Below are 18,241 nucleotides of genomic sequence, written 5' to 3'. Positions count from 1 at the left end.
CCCCCACCTCCCCACTCGCTCCCAATCCCTCAACCCCACCTCCCCACTCCCCCCAATCCCTCAAACCCACCTCCCCACTCTCTCCCAATCCCTTACCCTCACCTCCCCACTCTCTCCCAATCCCACTCCCCCACCTCCCAACTCTCCTCCCAAACCATCACCCCCCTCCTCCCCACTCTCCTCCCACTCCCACACCCCCACCTCCCCACTCTCTCCCCAAACCCTCACCCCCACCTCCCCACTCTATCCTCAATCCCTCTCCCCCACCTCCCCACTCTCTCCTCAATTCCTCACCCCCACCTCCCCACTCCCTCTCCCCCACCTCCCAACTCTCTCCCAATCCCTCTCCCCCACCTCCCCACTCTCTCCCAATCCCTTACCCTCACCTCCCCAGTCTCTCCCAATCCCACTCTCCCACCTCCCAACTCTCCTCCCAAACCCTCACCCCCACCTCCCCAATCTTTCCACAATCCCTCTCCCCCACCTCCCCACTCTCTCCTCAATCCCTCTCTCCCACCTCCCCACTCCCTCTCCCCCACCTCCCAACTCTCTCCCAATCCCTCTCCCCCACCTCCCCACTCTCTCCCAATCCCGAACCCACACCTCCCGTCTCACTCCCAATCCCTCTCCCCCACCTCCCCACTCTCCTCCCAATCACTCACCCCCACCTCCCCACTCTCTCCCAATCCCTTACCCCCACCTCCCAGCTCTCTCCCAATCCCTCTCCCCCACCTCCCAACTCTCTCCCAATCCCACTCCCCCACCTCCCCACACTATCCACCAAACCCACTCCCCCACTTCCCAACTCTCTCCCCAAACCGTCACCCCCAACTCCGCTCTCTCTCCCCAAACCCTCACCCCCATCTCCCCACTCTCTCCCCAAACCCTCACCCCCCTCCTCCCCAAACCCTCACCCCCCTCCTCCCCACTCTCCTCCCACTCCCTCACCCCCACCTCCCCACTCTCTCACAATCCCTCAAACCCACCTCCCCACTCTCCCCAATCCCTCACCCCCACCTCCCCACTCTCCCCAATCCGTCTACCCCAACTCCCCACTCTCTCCCAATCCCGCAACCCCACCTCCCCACTCTCCTCAATCCCTCACCCCCACCTCCCCACTCGCTCCCAATCCCTCAACCCCACCTCCCCACTCCCCCCAATCCCTCAAACCCACCTCCCCACTCTCTCCCAATCCCTTACCCTCACCTCCCCACTCTCTCCCAATCCCACTCCCCCACCTCCCAACTCTCCTCCCAAACCATCACCCCCCTCCTCCCCACTCTCCTCCCACTCCCACACCCCCACCTCCCCACTCTCTCCCCAAACCCTCACCCCCACCTCCCCACTCTATCCTCAATCCCTCTCCCCCACCTCCCCACTCTCTCCTCAATCCCTCACCCCCACCTCCCCACTCCCTCTCCCCCACCTCCCAACTCTCTCCCAATCCCTCTCCCCCACCTCCCCACTCTCTCCCAATCCCTTACCCTCACCTCCCCAGTCTCTCCCAATCCCACTCTCCCACCTCCCAACTCTCCTCCCAAACCCTCACCCCCACCTCCCCAATCTTTCCACAATCCCTCTCCCCCACCTCCCCACTCTCTCCTCAATCCCTCTCTCCCACCTCCCCACTCCCTCTCCCCCACCTCCCAACTCTCTCCCAATCCCTCTCCCCCACCTCCCCACTCTCTCCCAATCCCGAACCCACACCTCCCGTCTCACTCCCAATCCCTCTCCCCCACCTCCCCACTCTCCTCCCAATCACTCACCCCCACCTCCCCACTCTCTCCCAATCCCTTACCCCCACCTCCCAGCTCTCTCCCAATCCCTCTCCCCCACCTCCCAACTCTCTCCTAATCCCACTCCCCCACCTCCCCACACTATCCACCAAACCCACTCCCCCACTTCCCAACTCTCTCCCCAAACCGTCACCCCCAACTCCGCTCTCTCTCCCCAAACCCTCACCCCCATCTCCCCACTCTCTCCCCAAACCCTCACCCCCCTCCTCCCCAAACCCTCACCCCCCTCCTCCCCACTCTCCTCCCACTCCCTCACCCCCCACCTCCCCACTCTCTCCTCAAAGCCTCACCCCCACCTCCCCACTCTATCCTCAATTACTCCCCCCACCTCCCCACTCTCCTCAATCCCTCACCCCCACCTCCCCACTCGCTCCCAATCCCTCAACCCCACCTCCCCACTCCCCCCAATCCCTCAAACCCACCTCCCCACTCTCTCCCAATCCCTTACCCTCACCTCCCCACTCTCTCCCAATCCCACTCCCCCACCTCCCAACTCTCCTCCCAAACCATCACCCCCCTCCTCCCCACTCTCCTCCCACTCCCACACCCCCACCTCCCCACTCTCTCCCCAAACCCTCACCCCCACCTCCCCACTCTATCCTCAATCCCTCTCCCCCACCTCCCCACTCTCTCCTCAATCCCTCACCCCCACCTCACCACTCCCTCTCCCCCACCTCCCAACTCTCTCCCAATCCCTCTCCCCCACCTCCCCACTCTCTCCCAATCCCTTACCCTCACCTCCCCAGTCTCTCCCAATCCCACTCCCCCACCTCCCAACTCTCCTCCCAAACCCTCACCCCCACCTCCCCAATCTTTCCACAATCCCTCTCCCCCACCTCCCCACTCTCTCCTCAATCCCTCTCTCCCACCTCCCCACTCCCTCTCCCCCACCTCCCAACTCTCTCACAATCCCTCTCCCCCACCTCCCCACTCACTCCCAATCCCTCTCCCCCACCTCCCCACTCTCCTCCCAATCACTCACCCCCCACCTCCCCACTCTCTCCCAATCCCTTACCCCCACCTCCCAACTCTCTCCCAATCCCTCTCCCCCATCTCCCAACTCTCTCCCAATCCCACTCCCCCACCTCCCCACACTATCCACCAAACCCACTCCCCCACCTCCCAACTCTCTCCCCAAACCGTCACCCCCCAACTCCGCACTCTCTCCCCAAAGCCTCACCCCCATCTCCCCACTCTCTCCCCAAACCCTCAACCCCCTCCTCCCCAAACCCTCACCCCCCTCCTCCCCACTCTCCTCCCACTCCCTCACCCCACCTCCCCACTCTCTCCCCAAAGCCTCACCCCCACCTCCCCACTCTATCCTCAATCCCTCCCCCCACCTCCCCACTCTCTCCTCAATCCCTCTCCCCCACCTCCCCACTCCCTCTCCCCCACCTCCCAACTCTCTCCCAACCCCTCTCCCCCAACTCCCCACTCCCTCCCAATCCCTTACCCCCACCTCCCCACTCTCCCCAATCCCTCAACCCCATCTCCCCACTCTCCCCAATCCCTCAACCCCACCTCCCCACTCTCTCCCTATCCCTCACCCCCACCTCCTTACTCTCTCCCAATCCCTCAACCCCACCTCCCCACTCTCTCACAATCCCTCACCCCCACCTCCCCACTCTCTCAATCCCTCACCCCCACCTCCCCACTCTCTCCCAATCCCTCGCCCCCACCTCCCCACTCTCCCCAATACCTCACACCAACCTCCTCAATCTCTCCAAATCCCTCAATCCCACCTCCCCACTCTCCCCAATCCCTCACACCCACCTCCCCACTCTCTCCCAATCTCTCAACCCCACCTCCCAACTCTCTCCCAATCCCTCAACCCCACCTCCCCACTCTCCCCAATCCCTCACCCCCACCTCCCCACTCTCCCCAATCCCTCAACCCCAACTCCCCACTCTCTCCCAATCCCTCAACCCCACCTCCCCACTCTCCTCAATCCCTCACCCCCACCTCCCCACTCGCTCCCAATCCCTCAACCCCACCTCCCCACTCTCTCCCAATCCCACTCCCCCACCTCCCAACTCTCCTCCCAAACTCTCACCCCCACCTCCCCACTCTCTCCCAATCCCACTCCCCCACCTCCCCACACTATCCACCAAACCCACTCCCCTACCTCCCCACTCTCTCCCCAAAATGTCACCCCCACCTCCCCACTCTCTCCCCAAACCCTCACCCCCTCCTCCCCACTCCCCTCCCACTCCCTCACCCCCACCTCCCCACTCTCTCCCCAAACCCTCACCCACACCTCCCCACTCTATCCTCAATCCCTCTCCCCCACCTCCCCACTCTCTCCTCAATCCCTCTCCCCCACCTCCCCACACCCTCTCCCCCACCTCCCAACTCTTTCCCAATCCCTCTCCCCCACCTCCCCACTCTCTCCCAATCCCTTACCCTCACCTCCCCACTCTCTCCCAATCCCACTCCCCCACCTCCCAACTCTCCTCCCAAACCCTCACCCCCACCTCCCCAATCTTTCCACAATCCCTTTCCCCCACCTCCCCACTCTCTCCTCAATCCCTCTCTCCCACCTCCCCACTCCCTCTCCCCCACCTCCCAACTCTCTCCCAATCCCTCTCCCCCCCTCCCCACTCACTCACAATCCCTTACCCCCACCTCCCCACTCTCTCCCAATCCCTCTCCCCCACCTCCCAGCTCTCCTCCCAATCACTCACCACCACCTCCCCACTCTCTCCCAATCCCTTACTGCCACCTCCCAACTCTCTCCTCAATCCCCCTCTCCCACCTCCCCACTCCCTCTCCCCCACCTCCCAACTCTCTCCCAATCCCTCTCCCCCACCTCCCAACTCTCTCCCAATCCCACTCCACCACCTCCCCACACTATCCTCAAAACGCACTCCCCCACCTCCCCACTCTCTCCCCAAATCCTCACCCCCACCTCCCCACTCTCTCCCCAAACCCTCACCCCCCTCCTCCCCAAACCCTCACCCCCCTCCTTCCCACTCTCCTCCCACTCCCTCACCCCCACCTCCACACTCTCTCCCCAAAGACTCACCCCCACCTCCCCACTCTATCCTCAATCCCTCTACCCCACCTCCCCACTCCTCTCCCCCACATGCCCACTCTCTCCCAATCCCTTACCCTCACCGCCCCACTCTCCCCAATCCCTCAACCCCAACTCCCCACTCCCTCCCAATCCCTCACCCCCACCTCCCCACTCTCTCCCAATCCCTCAACCCCACCTCCCCACTCTCCCCAATCCCTCAACCCCACCTCCCCACTCTCACCAATCCCTCAACCCCACCTCCCCAATCTCTCCCAATCCCTCACCCCCACCTCCCCACTCTCTCCCAATCCCTCAACCCCACCTCCCCACTCTCTCCCAATCCCTCACCCCCACCTCCCCACTCTCACCCAATCCCTCACCCCCACCTCCCCACTCTCTCCCAATCCCTCGCCCCCACCTCCCCACTCTCCCCAATCCCTCACACCCACCTCCCCAATCTCTCCAAATCCCTCAACCCCACCTCCCCATTCTCCCCAACCCCTCACACCCACCTCCCCACTCTCTCCCAATCTCTCAACCCCACCTCCCCACTCTCTCTCAATCCCTCAACCCCACCTCCCCACTATCCCCAATCCCTCACCCCCACCTCCCCACTCTCTCACAATCCCTCAAACCCACCTCCCCACTCTCCCCAAACCCTCACCCCCACCTCCCCACTCTCCCCAATCCCTCTACCCCAACTCCCCACTCTCTCCCAATCCCGCAACCCCACCTCCCCACTCTCCTCAATCCCTCACCCCCACTTCCCCACTCGCTCCCAATCCCTCAACCCCACCTCCCCACTCCCCCCAATCCCTCAAACCCACCTCCCCACTCTCTCCCAATCCCTTACCCTCACCTCCCCACTCTCTCCCAATCCCACTCCCCCACCTCCCAACTCTCCTACCAAACCATCACCCCCCTCCTCCCCACTCTCCTCCCACTCCCACACCCCCCACCTCCCCACTCTCTCCCCAATCCCTCACCCCCACCTCCCCACTCCCTCTCCCCCACCTCCCAACTCTCTCCCAATCCCTCTCCCCCACCTCCCCACTCTCTCCCAATCCCTTACCCTCACCTTCCCACTCTCTCCCAATCCCACTCCCCCACCTCCCAACTCTCCTCCCAACCCCTCACCCCCACCTCCCCAATCTTTCCACAATCCCTCTCCCCCACCTCCCCACTCTCTCCCAATCCCGAACCCACACCTCCCCACTCACTCCCAATCCCTCTCCCCCACCTCCCCACTCTCCTCTCAATCACTCACCTCCACCTCCCCACTCTCTCCCAATCCCTTACCGCCACCTCCCAACTCTCTCCAAATCCCTCGCCACCACCTCCCAACTCTCTCCCAATCCCACTCCCCCACCTCCCCACACTATCCACCAAACCCACTCCCCCACCTCCCAACTCTCTCCCCAAACCGTCACCCCCACCACCGCGCTCTCTCCCCAAACCCTCACCCCCACCTCCCCACTCTCTCCCCAAACCCTCACCCCCCTCCTCCCCAAATCCTCACCCCCCTCCTCCCCACTCTCCTCCCACTCCCTCACCCCCACCTCCCCACTCTCTCCCCAAAGCCTCACCCCCACCTCCCCACTCTATCCTCAATCCCTCCCCCCACCTCCCCACTCTCTCCTCAATCCCTCTCCCCCACCTCTCTACTCCCTCTCCCCCACCTCCCAACTCTCCCAATCCCCTCCCCCAACTCCCCACTCCCTCCCAATCCTTACCCTCACCTCCCAACTCTCTCCCAATCCACTCCCCCACCTCCCAACTCTCCTCCCAAACCCTCACCCCCACCTCCCCAATCTTTCCACAATCCCTCTCCCCCACCTCCCCACTCTCCTCAATCCCTCTCTCCCACCTCCCCACTCCCTCTCCCCACCTCCCAGCTCTCTCCACCAATCCCTCCCCCACCTCCCCACTCACTTCCCATCCCTTACCCCCACCTCCCCACTCTCTCCCAATCCCTTACCCCCACCTCCCCACTCTCATCCCAATCCCGCTCCCCCACCTCCCCACTCTCCTCCCAATCACTCACCCCCACCTCCCCACTCTCTCCCAATACCTTAACCCCACCTCTCAACTCTCTCCCAATGCCTCTCCCCCACCTCCCCACTCTCCTCAATCCCTCACCCCCACCTCCCCACTCGCTCCAATCCCTCAACCCCACCTCCCACTCTCTCCCAATCCCACTCCCCCACCTCCCAACTCTCCTCCCAAACCCTCACCCCCACCTCCCCACTCTCTCCCAATCCCACTCCCCCACCTCCCCACACTATCCACCAAACCCACTCCCCTACCTCCCCACTCTCTCCCCAAAATGTCACCCCCCACCTCCCCACTCTCTCCCCAAACCCTCACCCCCACCTTCCAACTCTCTCCCCAAACCCTCACCGCCCTCCTCCCCAAACACTCACCCCCCTCCTCCCCACTCCCCTCCCACTCCCTCACCCCCACCTCCCCACTCTCTCCCCAACCCTCACCCACACCTCCCCACTCTATCCTCAATCCCTCTCCCCCACCTCCCCACTCTCTCCTCAATCCCTCTCCCCCACCTCCCCACACCCTCTCCCCCACCTCCCAACTCTTCCCAATCCCTCTCCCCCACCTCCCCACTCTCTCCCAATCCCTTACCCTCACCTCCCCACTCTCTCCCAATCCCACTCCCCCACCTCCCAACTCTCCTCCCAAACCCTCACCCCCACCTCCCCAATCTTTCCACAATCCCTTTCCCCCACCTCCCCACTCTCTCCTCAATCCCTCTCTCCCACCTCCCCACTCCCTCTCCCCCACCTCCCAACTCTCTCCCAATCCCTCTCCCCCCCTCCCCACTCACTCCCAATCCCTTACCCCCACCTCCCCACTCTCTCCCAATCCCTCTCCCCCACCTCCCAGCTCTCCTCCCAATCACTCACCCCCATCTCCCCACTCTCTCCCAATCCCTTACTGCCACCTCCCAACTCTCTCCTCAATCCCCTCTCCCACCTCCCCACTCCCTCCCCCCCACCTCCCAACTCTCTCCCAATCCCACTCCACCACCTCCCCACACTATCCACAAAACCCACTCCCCCACCTCCCCACTCTCTCCCCAAACCGTCACCCCCACCTCCCCACTCTCTCCCCAAATCCTCACCCCCACCTCCCCACTCTCTCCCCAAACCCTCACCCCCCTCCTCCCCAAACCCTCACCCCCCTCCTTCCCACTCTCCTCCCACTCCCTCACCCCCACCTCCCCACTCTCTCCCCAAAGCTCACCCCCACCTCCCCACTCTATCCTCAATCCCTCTACTCCACCTCCCCACTCTCTCCTCAATCCCTCTCCCCACCTCCCCACTCCTCTCCCCCACATGCCAACTCTCTCCCAATCCCTCTCCCCCACCTCCCCACTCTCTCCCAATCCCTTACCCTCACCGCCCCACTCTCCCCAATCCCTAAACCCCAACTCCCCACTCCCTCCCAATCCCTCACCCCACCTCCCCACTCTCTCCCAATCCCTCAACCCCACCTCCCCAATCTCTCCCAATCCCTCACCCCCACCTCCCCACTCTCTCCCAATCCCTCAACCCCACCTCCCCACTCTCTCCCAATCCCTCACCCCCACCTCCCCACTCTCACCCAATCCCTCACCCCCACCTCCCCACTCTCTCCCAATCCCTCGCCCCCACCTCCCCACTCTCCCCAATCCCTCACACCCACCTCCCCAATCTCTCCAAATCCCTCAACCCCACCTCCCCACTCTCCCCAACCCCTCAAACCCACCTCCCCACTCTCCCCAATCCCTCACCCCCACCTCCCCACTCTCCCCAATCCCTCTACCCCAACTCCCCACTCTCTCCCAATCCCGCAACCCCACCTCCCCACTCTCCTCAATCCCTCACCCCTACCTCCCCACTCGCTCCCAATCCCTCAACCCCACCTCCCCACTCCCCCCAATCCCTCAAACCCACCTCCCCACTCTCTCCCAATCCCTTACCCTCACCTCCCCACTCTCTCCCAATCCCACTCCCCCACCTCCCAACTCTCCTCCCAAACCATCACCCCCCTCCTCCCCACTCTCCTCCCACTCCACACCCCCACCTCCCCACTCTCTCCCCAAACCCTCACCCCCACCTCCCCACTCTATCCTCAATCCCTCTCCCCCACCTCCCCACTCTCTCCTCAATCCCTCACCCCCACCTCCCCACTCCCTCTCCCCCACCTCCCAACTCTCTCCCAATCCCTCTCCCCCACCTCCCCACTCTCTCCCAATCCCTTACCCTCACCTTCCCACTCTCTCCCAATCCCACTCCCCCACCTCCCCACTCTCCTCCCAACCTCTCACCCCCACCTCCCCAATCTTTCCACAATCCCTCTCCCCCACCTCCCCACTCTCTCCTCAATCCCTCTCTCCCACCTCCCCACTTCCTCTCCCCCACCTCCCAACTCTCTCCCAATCCCTCTCCCCCACCTCCCCACTCTCTCCCAATCCCGAACCCACACCTCCCCACTCACTCCCAATCCCTCTCCCCCACCTCCCCACTCTCCTCTCAATCACTCACCTCCACCTTCCCACTCTCTCCCAATCCCTTACCGCCACCTCCCAACTCTCTCCCAATCCCTCACTCGCCACCACCTCCCAACTCTCTCCCAATCCCACTCCCCCACCTCCCCACACTATCCACCAAACCCACTCCCCCACCTCCCAACTCTCTCCCCAAACCGTCACCCCCACCACAGCGCTCTCTCCCCAATCCCTCACCCCCACCTCCCCACTCTCTCCCCAAACCCTCACCCCCCTCCTCCCCAAACCCTCACCCCCCTCCTCCCCACTCTCCTCCCACTCCCTCACCCCCACCGCCCCACTCTCTCCCCAAAGCCTCACCCCCACCTCCCCACTCTATCCTCAATCCCTCCCCCCACCTCCCCACTCTCTCCTCAATCCCTCTCATGCACCTCTCCACTCCCTCTCCCCCACCTCCCAACTCTCTCCCAATCCCTCTCCCCCAACTCCCCACTCCCTCCCAATCCCTTACCCTCACCTCCCAACTCTCTCCCAATCCCACTCCCCCACCTCCCAACTCTCCTCCCAAACCCTCACCCCCACCTCCCCAATCTTTCCACAATCCCTCTCCCCCACCTCCCCACTCTCTCCTCAATCCCTCTCTCCCACCTCCCCACTCCCTCTCCCCCACCTCCCAGCTCTCTCCCAATCCCTCTCCCCCACCTCCCCACTCACTCCCAATCCCTTACCCCCACCTCCCCACTCTCTCCCAATCCCTTACCCCCACCTCCCCACTCTCTCCCAATCCCGCTCCTCCACCTCCCCACTCTCATCCCAATCACTCACCCCCCACCTCCCCACTCTCTCCCAATACCTTAACCCCACCTCTCAACTCTCTCCCAATGCCTCTCCCCCACCTCCCCACTCTCTCCCAATCTCTTACCCCCACCTCCCCACTCTCTCCCAATCCCTCTCCCCCACCTCCCAACTCTCTCCCCAAACCCTCACCCCCACCTCTCCACTCTCTCCCCAATCCCTTACCCCCACCTCCCCACTCTCTCCTCAATCCCTCTCTCCCACCTCCCCACTCCCTCACCCTCACCTCCCCACTCTCTCCCAAACTGCCTACCCCACCTCCCCACTCTCTTCCCAATGCCTCACATCCACCTCCCCACTCCCCCACCTCTCCACTCTCTCCCCAATCCCTCTCCCCCACCTCCCCACTCTCCCCAATCCCTCTCCCCCACCTCCCCACTCTCCTCAATCCCTCAACCCCACCTCCCCACTCCCCCCAATCCCACACCCCCACCTCCCCACTCTCTTCCCAATCAACCACCCCCACCTCCCCACTCTCTCCCCAATCCCTCACCCCCACCTCCCCACTCTCTCCCCAATCCCTCTCCCCCACCTCCCCACTCTCTCCCAATCCCTCACCCCCACCTCCCCACTCTCTCCCCAATCCCTTACCCCCCCTCCCCACTCTCTCCCCAATCCCTTACCCCCACCTCCCCACTCTCTCCTCAATCCCTCTCTCCCACCTCCCCACTCCCTCACCCCCACCTACCAACTCTCTCCCAGTCCCTGTCCCTCACCTCCCCAGTCTCTTCCCAATCCCTCAACCCGACTCCCCACTCTCTCCCAAACCGTCTCCACCACCTCCCCACTCTCTCCCCAATCCTTCACCCCCACTTCCCCACTCTAACCCCAATCCTTCACCCCCACCTCCCCACTCTCTCCCAAACTGCCTACCCCACCTCCCCACTCTCTTCCCAATCCCTCACCCCCACCTCGCCACTCTCTCCCCAATCCCTCACCCCCATCCCCCCACTCTCTTCCCAATCCCTCACCCCCACCTCGCCACTCTCTCCCCAATCCCTCTCCCCCACCTCCCCACTCTCTCCCAATCCCACTCCCCCACCTCCCAACTCTCCTCCCAAACCCTCACCCCCACCTCCCAAATCTTTGCACAATCCCTCACCCCCACCTCCCCACTCTCTTCCCAATCCCTCACCCCCACCTCCCCACTCTCTCCCAATCCCTTACCCCCACCTCCCCACTCTCACCACAAAACCCTTATCCCCACCTCCCCACTCCCTCACACCCACCTCCCCACTCATTCCACAAACAGTCTCCCCCACCTCCCCACTCTCCCCAATCCCTCAACCCCACCTCCCCACTCCCTCCCAATCCCTCACCCCCACCTCCCCACTCTCTCCCAATCCCTCAACCCCACCTTCCCACTCTCCCCAGTCCCTCAACCCTACCTCCCCACTCTCCCCAATACCTCAACCCCACCTCCCCACTCTCTCCCAATCCCTCACCCCCACCTCCCCACTCGCTCCCAATCCCTCAACCCCACCTCCCCACTCTCTCCCAATCCTCACCCCCACCACCCCACTCTCTCCCAACCCCTCACCCCCACCTCCCCACTCTCTCCCAATCCCTCGCCCCCACCTCCCCACTCTCCCAATCCCTCACACCCACCTCCCCAATCTCTCCAAATCCCTCAACCCCACCTCCCCACTCTCCCCAATCCCTCACACCCACCTCCCCACTCTCTCCCAATCTCTCAACACCACCTCCCCACTCTCTCACAATCCCTCAACCCAGCTCCCACCACTCTCCCCAATCCCTCACCCCCACCTCCCCACTCTCCCCAATCCCTCAACCCCAACTCCCCACTCTCTCCCAATCCCGCAACCCCACCTCCCCACTCTCCTCAATCCCTCACCCCCACCTCCCCACTCGCTCCCAATCCCTCAACCCCACCTCCCCACTCCCCCCAATCCCTCAAACCCACCTCCCCACTCTCTCCCAATCCCTTACCCTCACCTCCCCACTCTCTCCCAATCCCACTCCCCCACCTCCCAACTCTCCTCCCAAACCATCACCCCCCTCCTCCCCACTCTCCTCCCACTCCCACACCCCCACCTCCCCACTCTCTCCCCAAACCCTCACCCCCACCTCCCCACTCTATCCTCAATCCCTCTCCCCCACCTCCCCACTCTCTCCTCAATACCTCACCCCCACCTCCCCACTCCATCTCCCCCACCTCCCAACTCTCTCCCAATCCCTCTCCCCCACCTCCCCAATCTCTCCCAATCCCTTACCCTCACCTCCCCACTCTCTCCCAATCCCACTCCCCCACCTCCCAACTCTCCTCCCAAACCCTCACCCCCACCACCCCAATCTTTCCACAATCCCTCTCCCCCACCTCCCCACTCTCTCCTCAATCCCTCTCTCCCACCTCCCCACTCCCTCTCCCCCACCTCCCAACTCTCTCCCCAAACCCTCACCCCCACCTCTCCACTCTCTCCCCAATCCCTTACCCCCACCTCCCCACTCTCTCCTCAATCCCTCTCTCCCACCTCCCCACTCCCTCACCCTCACCTCCCCACTCTCTCCCAAACTGCCTACCCCACCTCCCCACTCTCTTCCCAATGCCTCACATCCACCTCCCCACTCCCCCACCTCTCCACTCTCTCCCCAATCCCTCTCCCCCACCTCCCCACTCTCCTCAATCCCTCACCACCACCTCCCCACTCGCTCCCAATCCCTCAACCCCACCTCCCCACTCCCCCCAATCCCTCACCCCCACCTCCCCACTCTCTTCCCAATCAACCACCCCCACCTCCCCACTCTCTCCCCAATCCCTCACCCCCACCTCCCCACTCTCTCCCCAATCCCTCTCCCCCACCTCCCCACTCTCTCCCAATCCCTCACCCCCACCTCCCCACTCTCTCCCCAATCCCTTACCCCCCCCACTCTCTCCCCAATCCCTTACCCCCACCTCCCCACTCTCTCCTCAATCCCTCTCTCCCACCTCCCCACTCCCTCACCCCCACCTACCAACTCTCTCCCAGTCCCTGTCCCTCACCTCCCCAGTCTCTTCCCACCCTGTCCCTCACCTCCCCAGTCTCTTCCCAATCCCTCAACCCGACTCCCCACTCTCTCCCAAACCGTCTCCCCCACCTCCCACTCTCTCCCCAATCCTTCACCCCCACTTCCCCACTCTAACCCCAATCCCTTCACCCCCACCTCCCCACTCTCACCCCAAACTGCCTACCCCACCTCCCCACTCTCTTCCCAATACCTCACCCCCACCTCACCCACACTCCCCAATCCCTCACCCCCAACCCCCCACTCTCTCTCCCAATCCCTCACCCCCACCTCAGCCACTCCTCTCCCCAACCCTCTCCCCCACCTCCCCACTCTCACCCAATCCCACTCCCCCACCTCCCAACTCTCCTCCCAAACCCTCACCCCCACCTCCCAAATCTTTGCACAATCCCTCACCCCCCACCTCCCCACCTCTTCCCAATCCCTCACCCCCCACCTCCCCACTCACACCCAATCCCTTACCCCCACCTCCCCACTCTCACCACAAAACCCTTATCCCCACCTCCCCACACCCTCACACCCACCTCCCCACTCAACCACAAACAGCTCCCCCACCTCCCCACTCTCCCCAATCCCTCAACCCCACCTCCCCACTCCCTCCCAATCCCTACCCCCACCTCCCCACTCTCTCCCAATCCCTCAACCCCACCTCCCCAAAACCCCAATCCCTCAACCCCACCTCCCCACTCTCTCCCAACCCTCACCCCCACCTCCCCACTCGCTCCCAATCCCTCAACCCCACCTCCCCACTCCCTCCCAACCCTCACCCCCACCTCCCCACTCTCTCCCAGCCCTCAACCCCACCTCCCCAAAATCCCCAATCCCTCAACCCCACCTCCCCACTCTCTCCCAATCCCTCACCCCCACCTCCCCACTCGCTCCCAATCCTCAACCCCACCTCCCCACTCTCTCCCAATCCCTCACCCCCACCACCCCACTCTCTCCCAATCCCTCACCCCCACCTCCCCACTCTCTCCAATCCCTCGCCCCCACCTCCCCACTCTCCCAATCCCTCACACCCCACCTCCCCAATCTCTCCAAATCCCTCAACCCCACCTCCCCACTCTCCCCAATCCCTCACACCCACCTCCCCACTCTCTCCCAATCTCTCAACACCACCTCCCCACTCTCTCACAATCCCTCAACCCCAGCTCCCCACTCTCCCCAATCCCTCACCCCCACCTCCCCACTCTCCCCAATCCCTCAACCCCAACTCCCAACTCTCTCCCAATCCCGCAACCCCACCTCCCCACTCTCCTCAATCCCTCACCCCCCACCTCCCCACTCGCTCCCCAATCCCTCAACCCCCACCTCCCCACTCCCCCACAATCCCACAAACCCACCTCCCCACTCTCTCCCAATCCCTTACCCTCACCTCCCCACTCTCTCCCAATCCCACTCCCCCACCTCCCAACTCTCCTCCCAAACCATCACCCCCCCTCCTCCCCACTCTCCTCCCACTCCCACACCCCCACCTCCCCACTCTCTCCCCAAACCCTCACCCCCACCTCCCCCACTCCTATCCTCAATCCCTCTCCCCCACCTCCCCACTCTCTCCTCAATACCTCACCCCCACCTCCCCACTCCATCTCCCCACCTCCCAACTCTCTCCCAATCCCTCTCCCCCACCTCCCCAATCTCTCCCAATCCCTTACCCTCACCTCCCCACTCTCTCCCAATCCCACTCCCCCACCTCCCCAACTCTTCTCCCAAACCCTCACCCCCACCACCCCAATCTTTCCACAATCCCTCTCCCCCACCTCCCCACTCTCTCCTCAATCCCTCTCTCCCACCTCCCCACTCCCTCTCCCCAACCCTCCCAACTCTCTCCCAATCCCTCTCCCCCACCTCCCCACTCTCTCCCAATCCCTAACCCCCACCACACCAATCACTCCCAATCCCTCTCCCCCCACCTCCCCCACTCTCCTCCCAATCAATCACCCCCACCTCCCCACTCTCTCCCAATCCCTTACCCCCACCTCCCAACTCTCTCCCAATCCCTCTCCCCCACCTCCCAACTCTCTCCCAATCCCACTCCCCCACCTCCCCTCCACACTAACCACCAAACCCACTCCCCACCTCCCAACTCTCTCCCCAAACCGTCACCCCCCACCTCCGCACTCTTTCCCAAACCCTCACCCCCACCTCCCCACTCTCTCCGCCAAACCCTCACCCCCTCCTCCCCACACCCTCACCCCCCTCCTCCCCACTCTCCTCCCACTCCCTCACCCCCCACCTCCCCACTCTCTCCCCAAAGCCTCACCCCCACCTCCCCACTCTATCCTCAATCCCTCCCCCCACCTCCCCACTCTCTCCTCAATCCTCTCCCCCACCTCCCCACACCCTCTCCCCCACCTCCTAACTCTCTCACAATCCCTCACCCCCAACTCCCCACTCCCTCCCAATCCCTTACCCAAACCTTCCAACTCTCTCCCAATCCCACTCCCCCACCTCCCAACTCTCCTCCCAAACCCTCACCCCCACCTCCCCAATCTTTCCACAATCCCTCTCCCCCACCTCCCCACTCTCTCCTCAATCCCCTCTCTCCCACCTCCCCACTCCCTCTCCCCCACCTACCACACTCTCCCAGTCCCTCTCCCCCCCACCTCCCCACTCTCTCCCAATCCCTTACCCCCACCTCCCCACTCTCTCCCAATCCCTTACCCCCACCTCCCCACTCTCTCCCAATCCCTCTCCCCCACCTCCCAACTCTCTCCCCAATCCCTTACCCCCACCTCCCCACTCGCCCCCAATCCCTCAACCCCCACCTCCCCACTCTCTCCCAATCCCTCACCCCCACCTCCCCACTCTCTCCCAATCCCTCACACCCACCTCCCCCACTCTCTCCCAATCTCTCAACCCCACCTCCCCACTCTCTCCCAATCCCTCACCCCCCACCTCCCCACTCTCTCACAATCCCTCAACCCCAGCTCCCCACTCTCCCCAATCCCTCTCCCCCCACCTCCCCACTCACTCCCAATCCCTCACACCCACCTCCCCACTCTCTTCCCAATCCCTCACCCCCACCTCCCCACTCTCTTCCCAATCCCTCGTCCCCACCTCCCCACTCTCCCCAATCCCTCACACCCACCTCCCCAATCGCTCCAAATCCCTCAACCCCACCTCCTCACTCTCCCCAATCCCTCACACCCACCTCCCCACTCTCTCCCAATCTCTCAACCCCACCTCCCCACTCTCTCCCAATCCCTCAACCCCACCTCCCCACTATCCCCAATCCCTCACCCCCACCTCCCCACTCTCTCACAATCCCTCAACCCCAGCTTCCCACTCTCCCCAATCCCTCACCCCCACCTCATCACTCTCCACAATCCCTCAACCCCAACTCCCCACTCTCTCCCAATCCCTCAACCCCACCTCCCCACTCTCCTCAATCCCTCACCCCCCACCTCCCCACTCGCTCCCAATCCCTCAACCCCACCTCCCCACTCCCCCCAATCCCTCAAACCCACCTCCCCACTCTCTCCCAATCCCTTACCCTCACCTCCCCACTCTCTCCCAATCCCACTCCCCCACCTCCCAACTCTCCTCCCAAACCATCACCCCCCTCCTCCCCACTCTCCTCCCACTCCCACACCCCCACCTCCCCACTCTCTCCCCTAACCCTCACCCCCACATCCCAACTCTATCCTCAATCCCTCTCCCCCACCTCCCCACTCTCTCCCCAATCCCTCTCCCACCGCCTCCCCACTCTCTCCCAATCCCACTCCCCCACCTCCCAACTCTCCTCCCAAACCCTCACCCCCACCTCCCCAATCTTTCCACAATCCCTCACCCCCACCTCCCCACTCTCTTCCCAATCCCTCACCCCCACCTCCCCACTCTCTCCCAATCCCTTACCCCCCACCTCCCCCACTCTCATCACAAAACCCTTATCCCCACCTCCCCACTCCCCTCACACCCACCTCCCCACTCATTCCACAAACAGTCTCCCCCACCTCCCCACTCGCACCAATCCCTCAACCCCACCTCCCCACTCTCTCCTAATCCCTTACCCCCACCTCCCCACTCTCTCCTAATCCCTCTCCCCCACCTCCCAACTCTCTCCCCAAACACTCACCCCCACCTCCCAACTCTCTCCTCAAACCCTGACCCCCACCTCCCCACTCTCTCCCCAATCCCTTACCCCCACCTCCCCACTCTCTCCTCAATCCCTCTCTCCCACATCCCCACTCCCTCACCCCCACCTCCCCACTCTCTCCCAACCTGCCCACCCCACCTCCCCACTCTCTTCCAATCCCTCACACCCACCTCCCCACTCTCTTCCCATTCCCTCACCCCCACCTCCCCACTCTCTTCCCAATCACTCACCCCCACCTCTCCACTCTCTCCCCAATCCCTCAACCCCACCTCCCCACTCTCCTCAATCCCTCACCCCCACCTCCCCACTCTCTCCCAATCCCTCAACCCCACCTCCCCACTCCCTCCAATCCCTCAAACCCACCTCCCCGCTCTCTCCCAATCCCTTACCCTCACCTCCCCCACGCTCTCCCAATCCCACTCCCCCCACCTCCCAACTCTCCTCCCAAACCATCACCCCCCTCCTCCCACTCTCCTCCCACTCCCACACCCCCTCCCTCCCCACTCTCTCTCCCCTAACCCTCACCCCCACATCCCCAGTCTATCCTCAATCCCTCTCCCCCTCCGCCCCACTCTCTCCCCAATCCCTCTCCCCCACCTCCCCACTCTCTCCCAATCCCACTCCCCCACCTCCCAACTCTCCTCCCAAACCCTCACCCCCCACCTCCCCAATCTTTCCACAATCCCTCACCCCCACCTCCACACTCTCTTCCCAATCCCTCACCCCCACCTCCCCACTCTCTCCCAATCCCTTACCCCCACCTCCCCACTCTCACCACAAAACCCTTATCCCAACCTCCCCACTCCCTCACACACACCTCCCCACTCATTCCACAAACAGTCTCCCCCACCTCCCCACTCGCCCCAACCCCTCAACCCCACCTCCCCACTCCCTCCCAATCCCTCACCCCCACCTCCCCACTCTCTCCCAATCCCTCAACCCCA

This window comes from Heterodontus francisci, chromosome 12, assembly GCF_036365525.1.
Source record: "Heterodontus francisci isolate sHetFra1 chromosome 12, sHetFra1.hap1, whole genome shotgun sequence".
NCBI classification, from domain to species: domain Eukaryota; kingdom Metazoa; phylum Chordata; class Chondrichthyes; order Heterodontiformes; family Heterodontidae; genus Heterodontus; species Heterodontus francisci.
The sequence above is the reverse complement of the archived record's forward strand: the minus strand, read 5'-3'. Positions refer to the sequence as shown.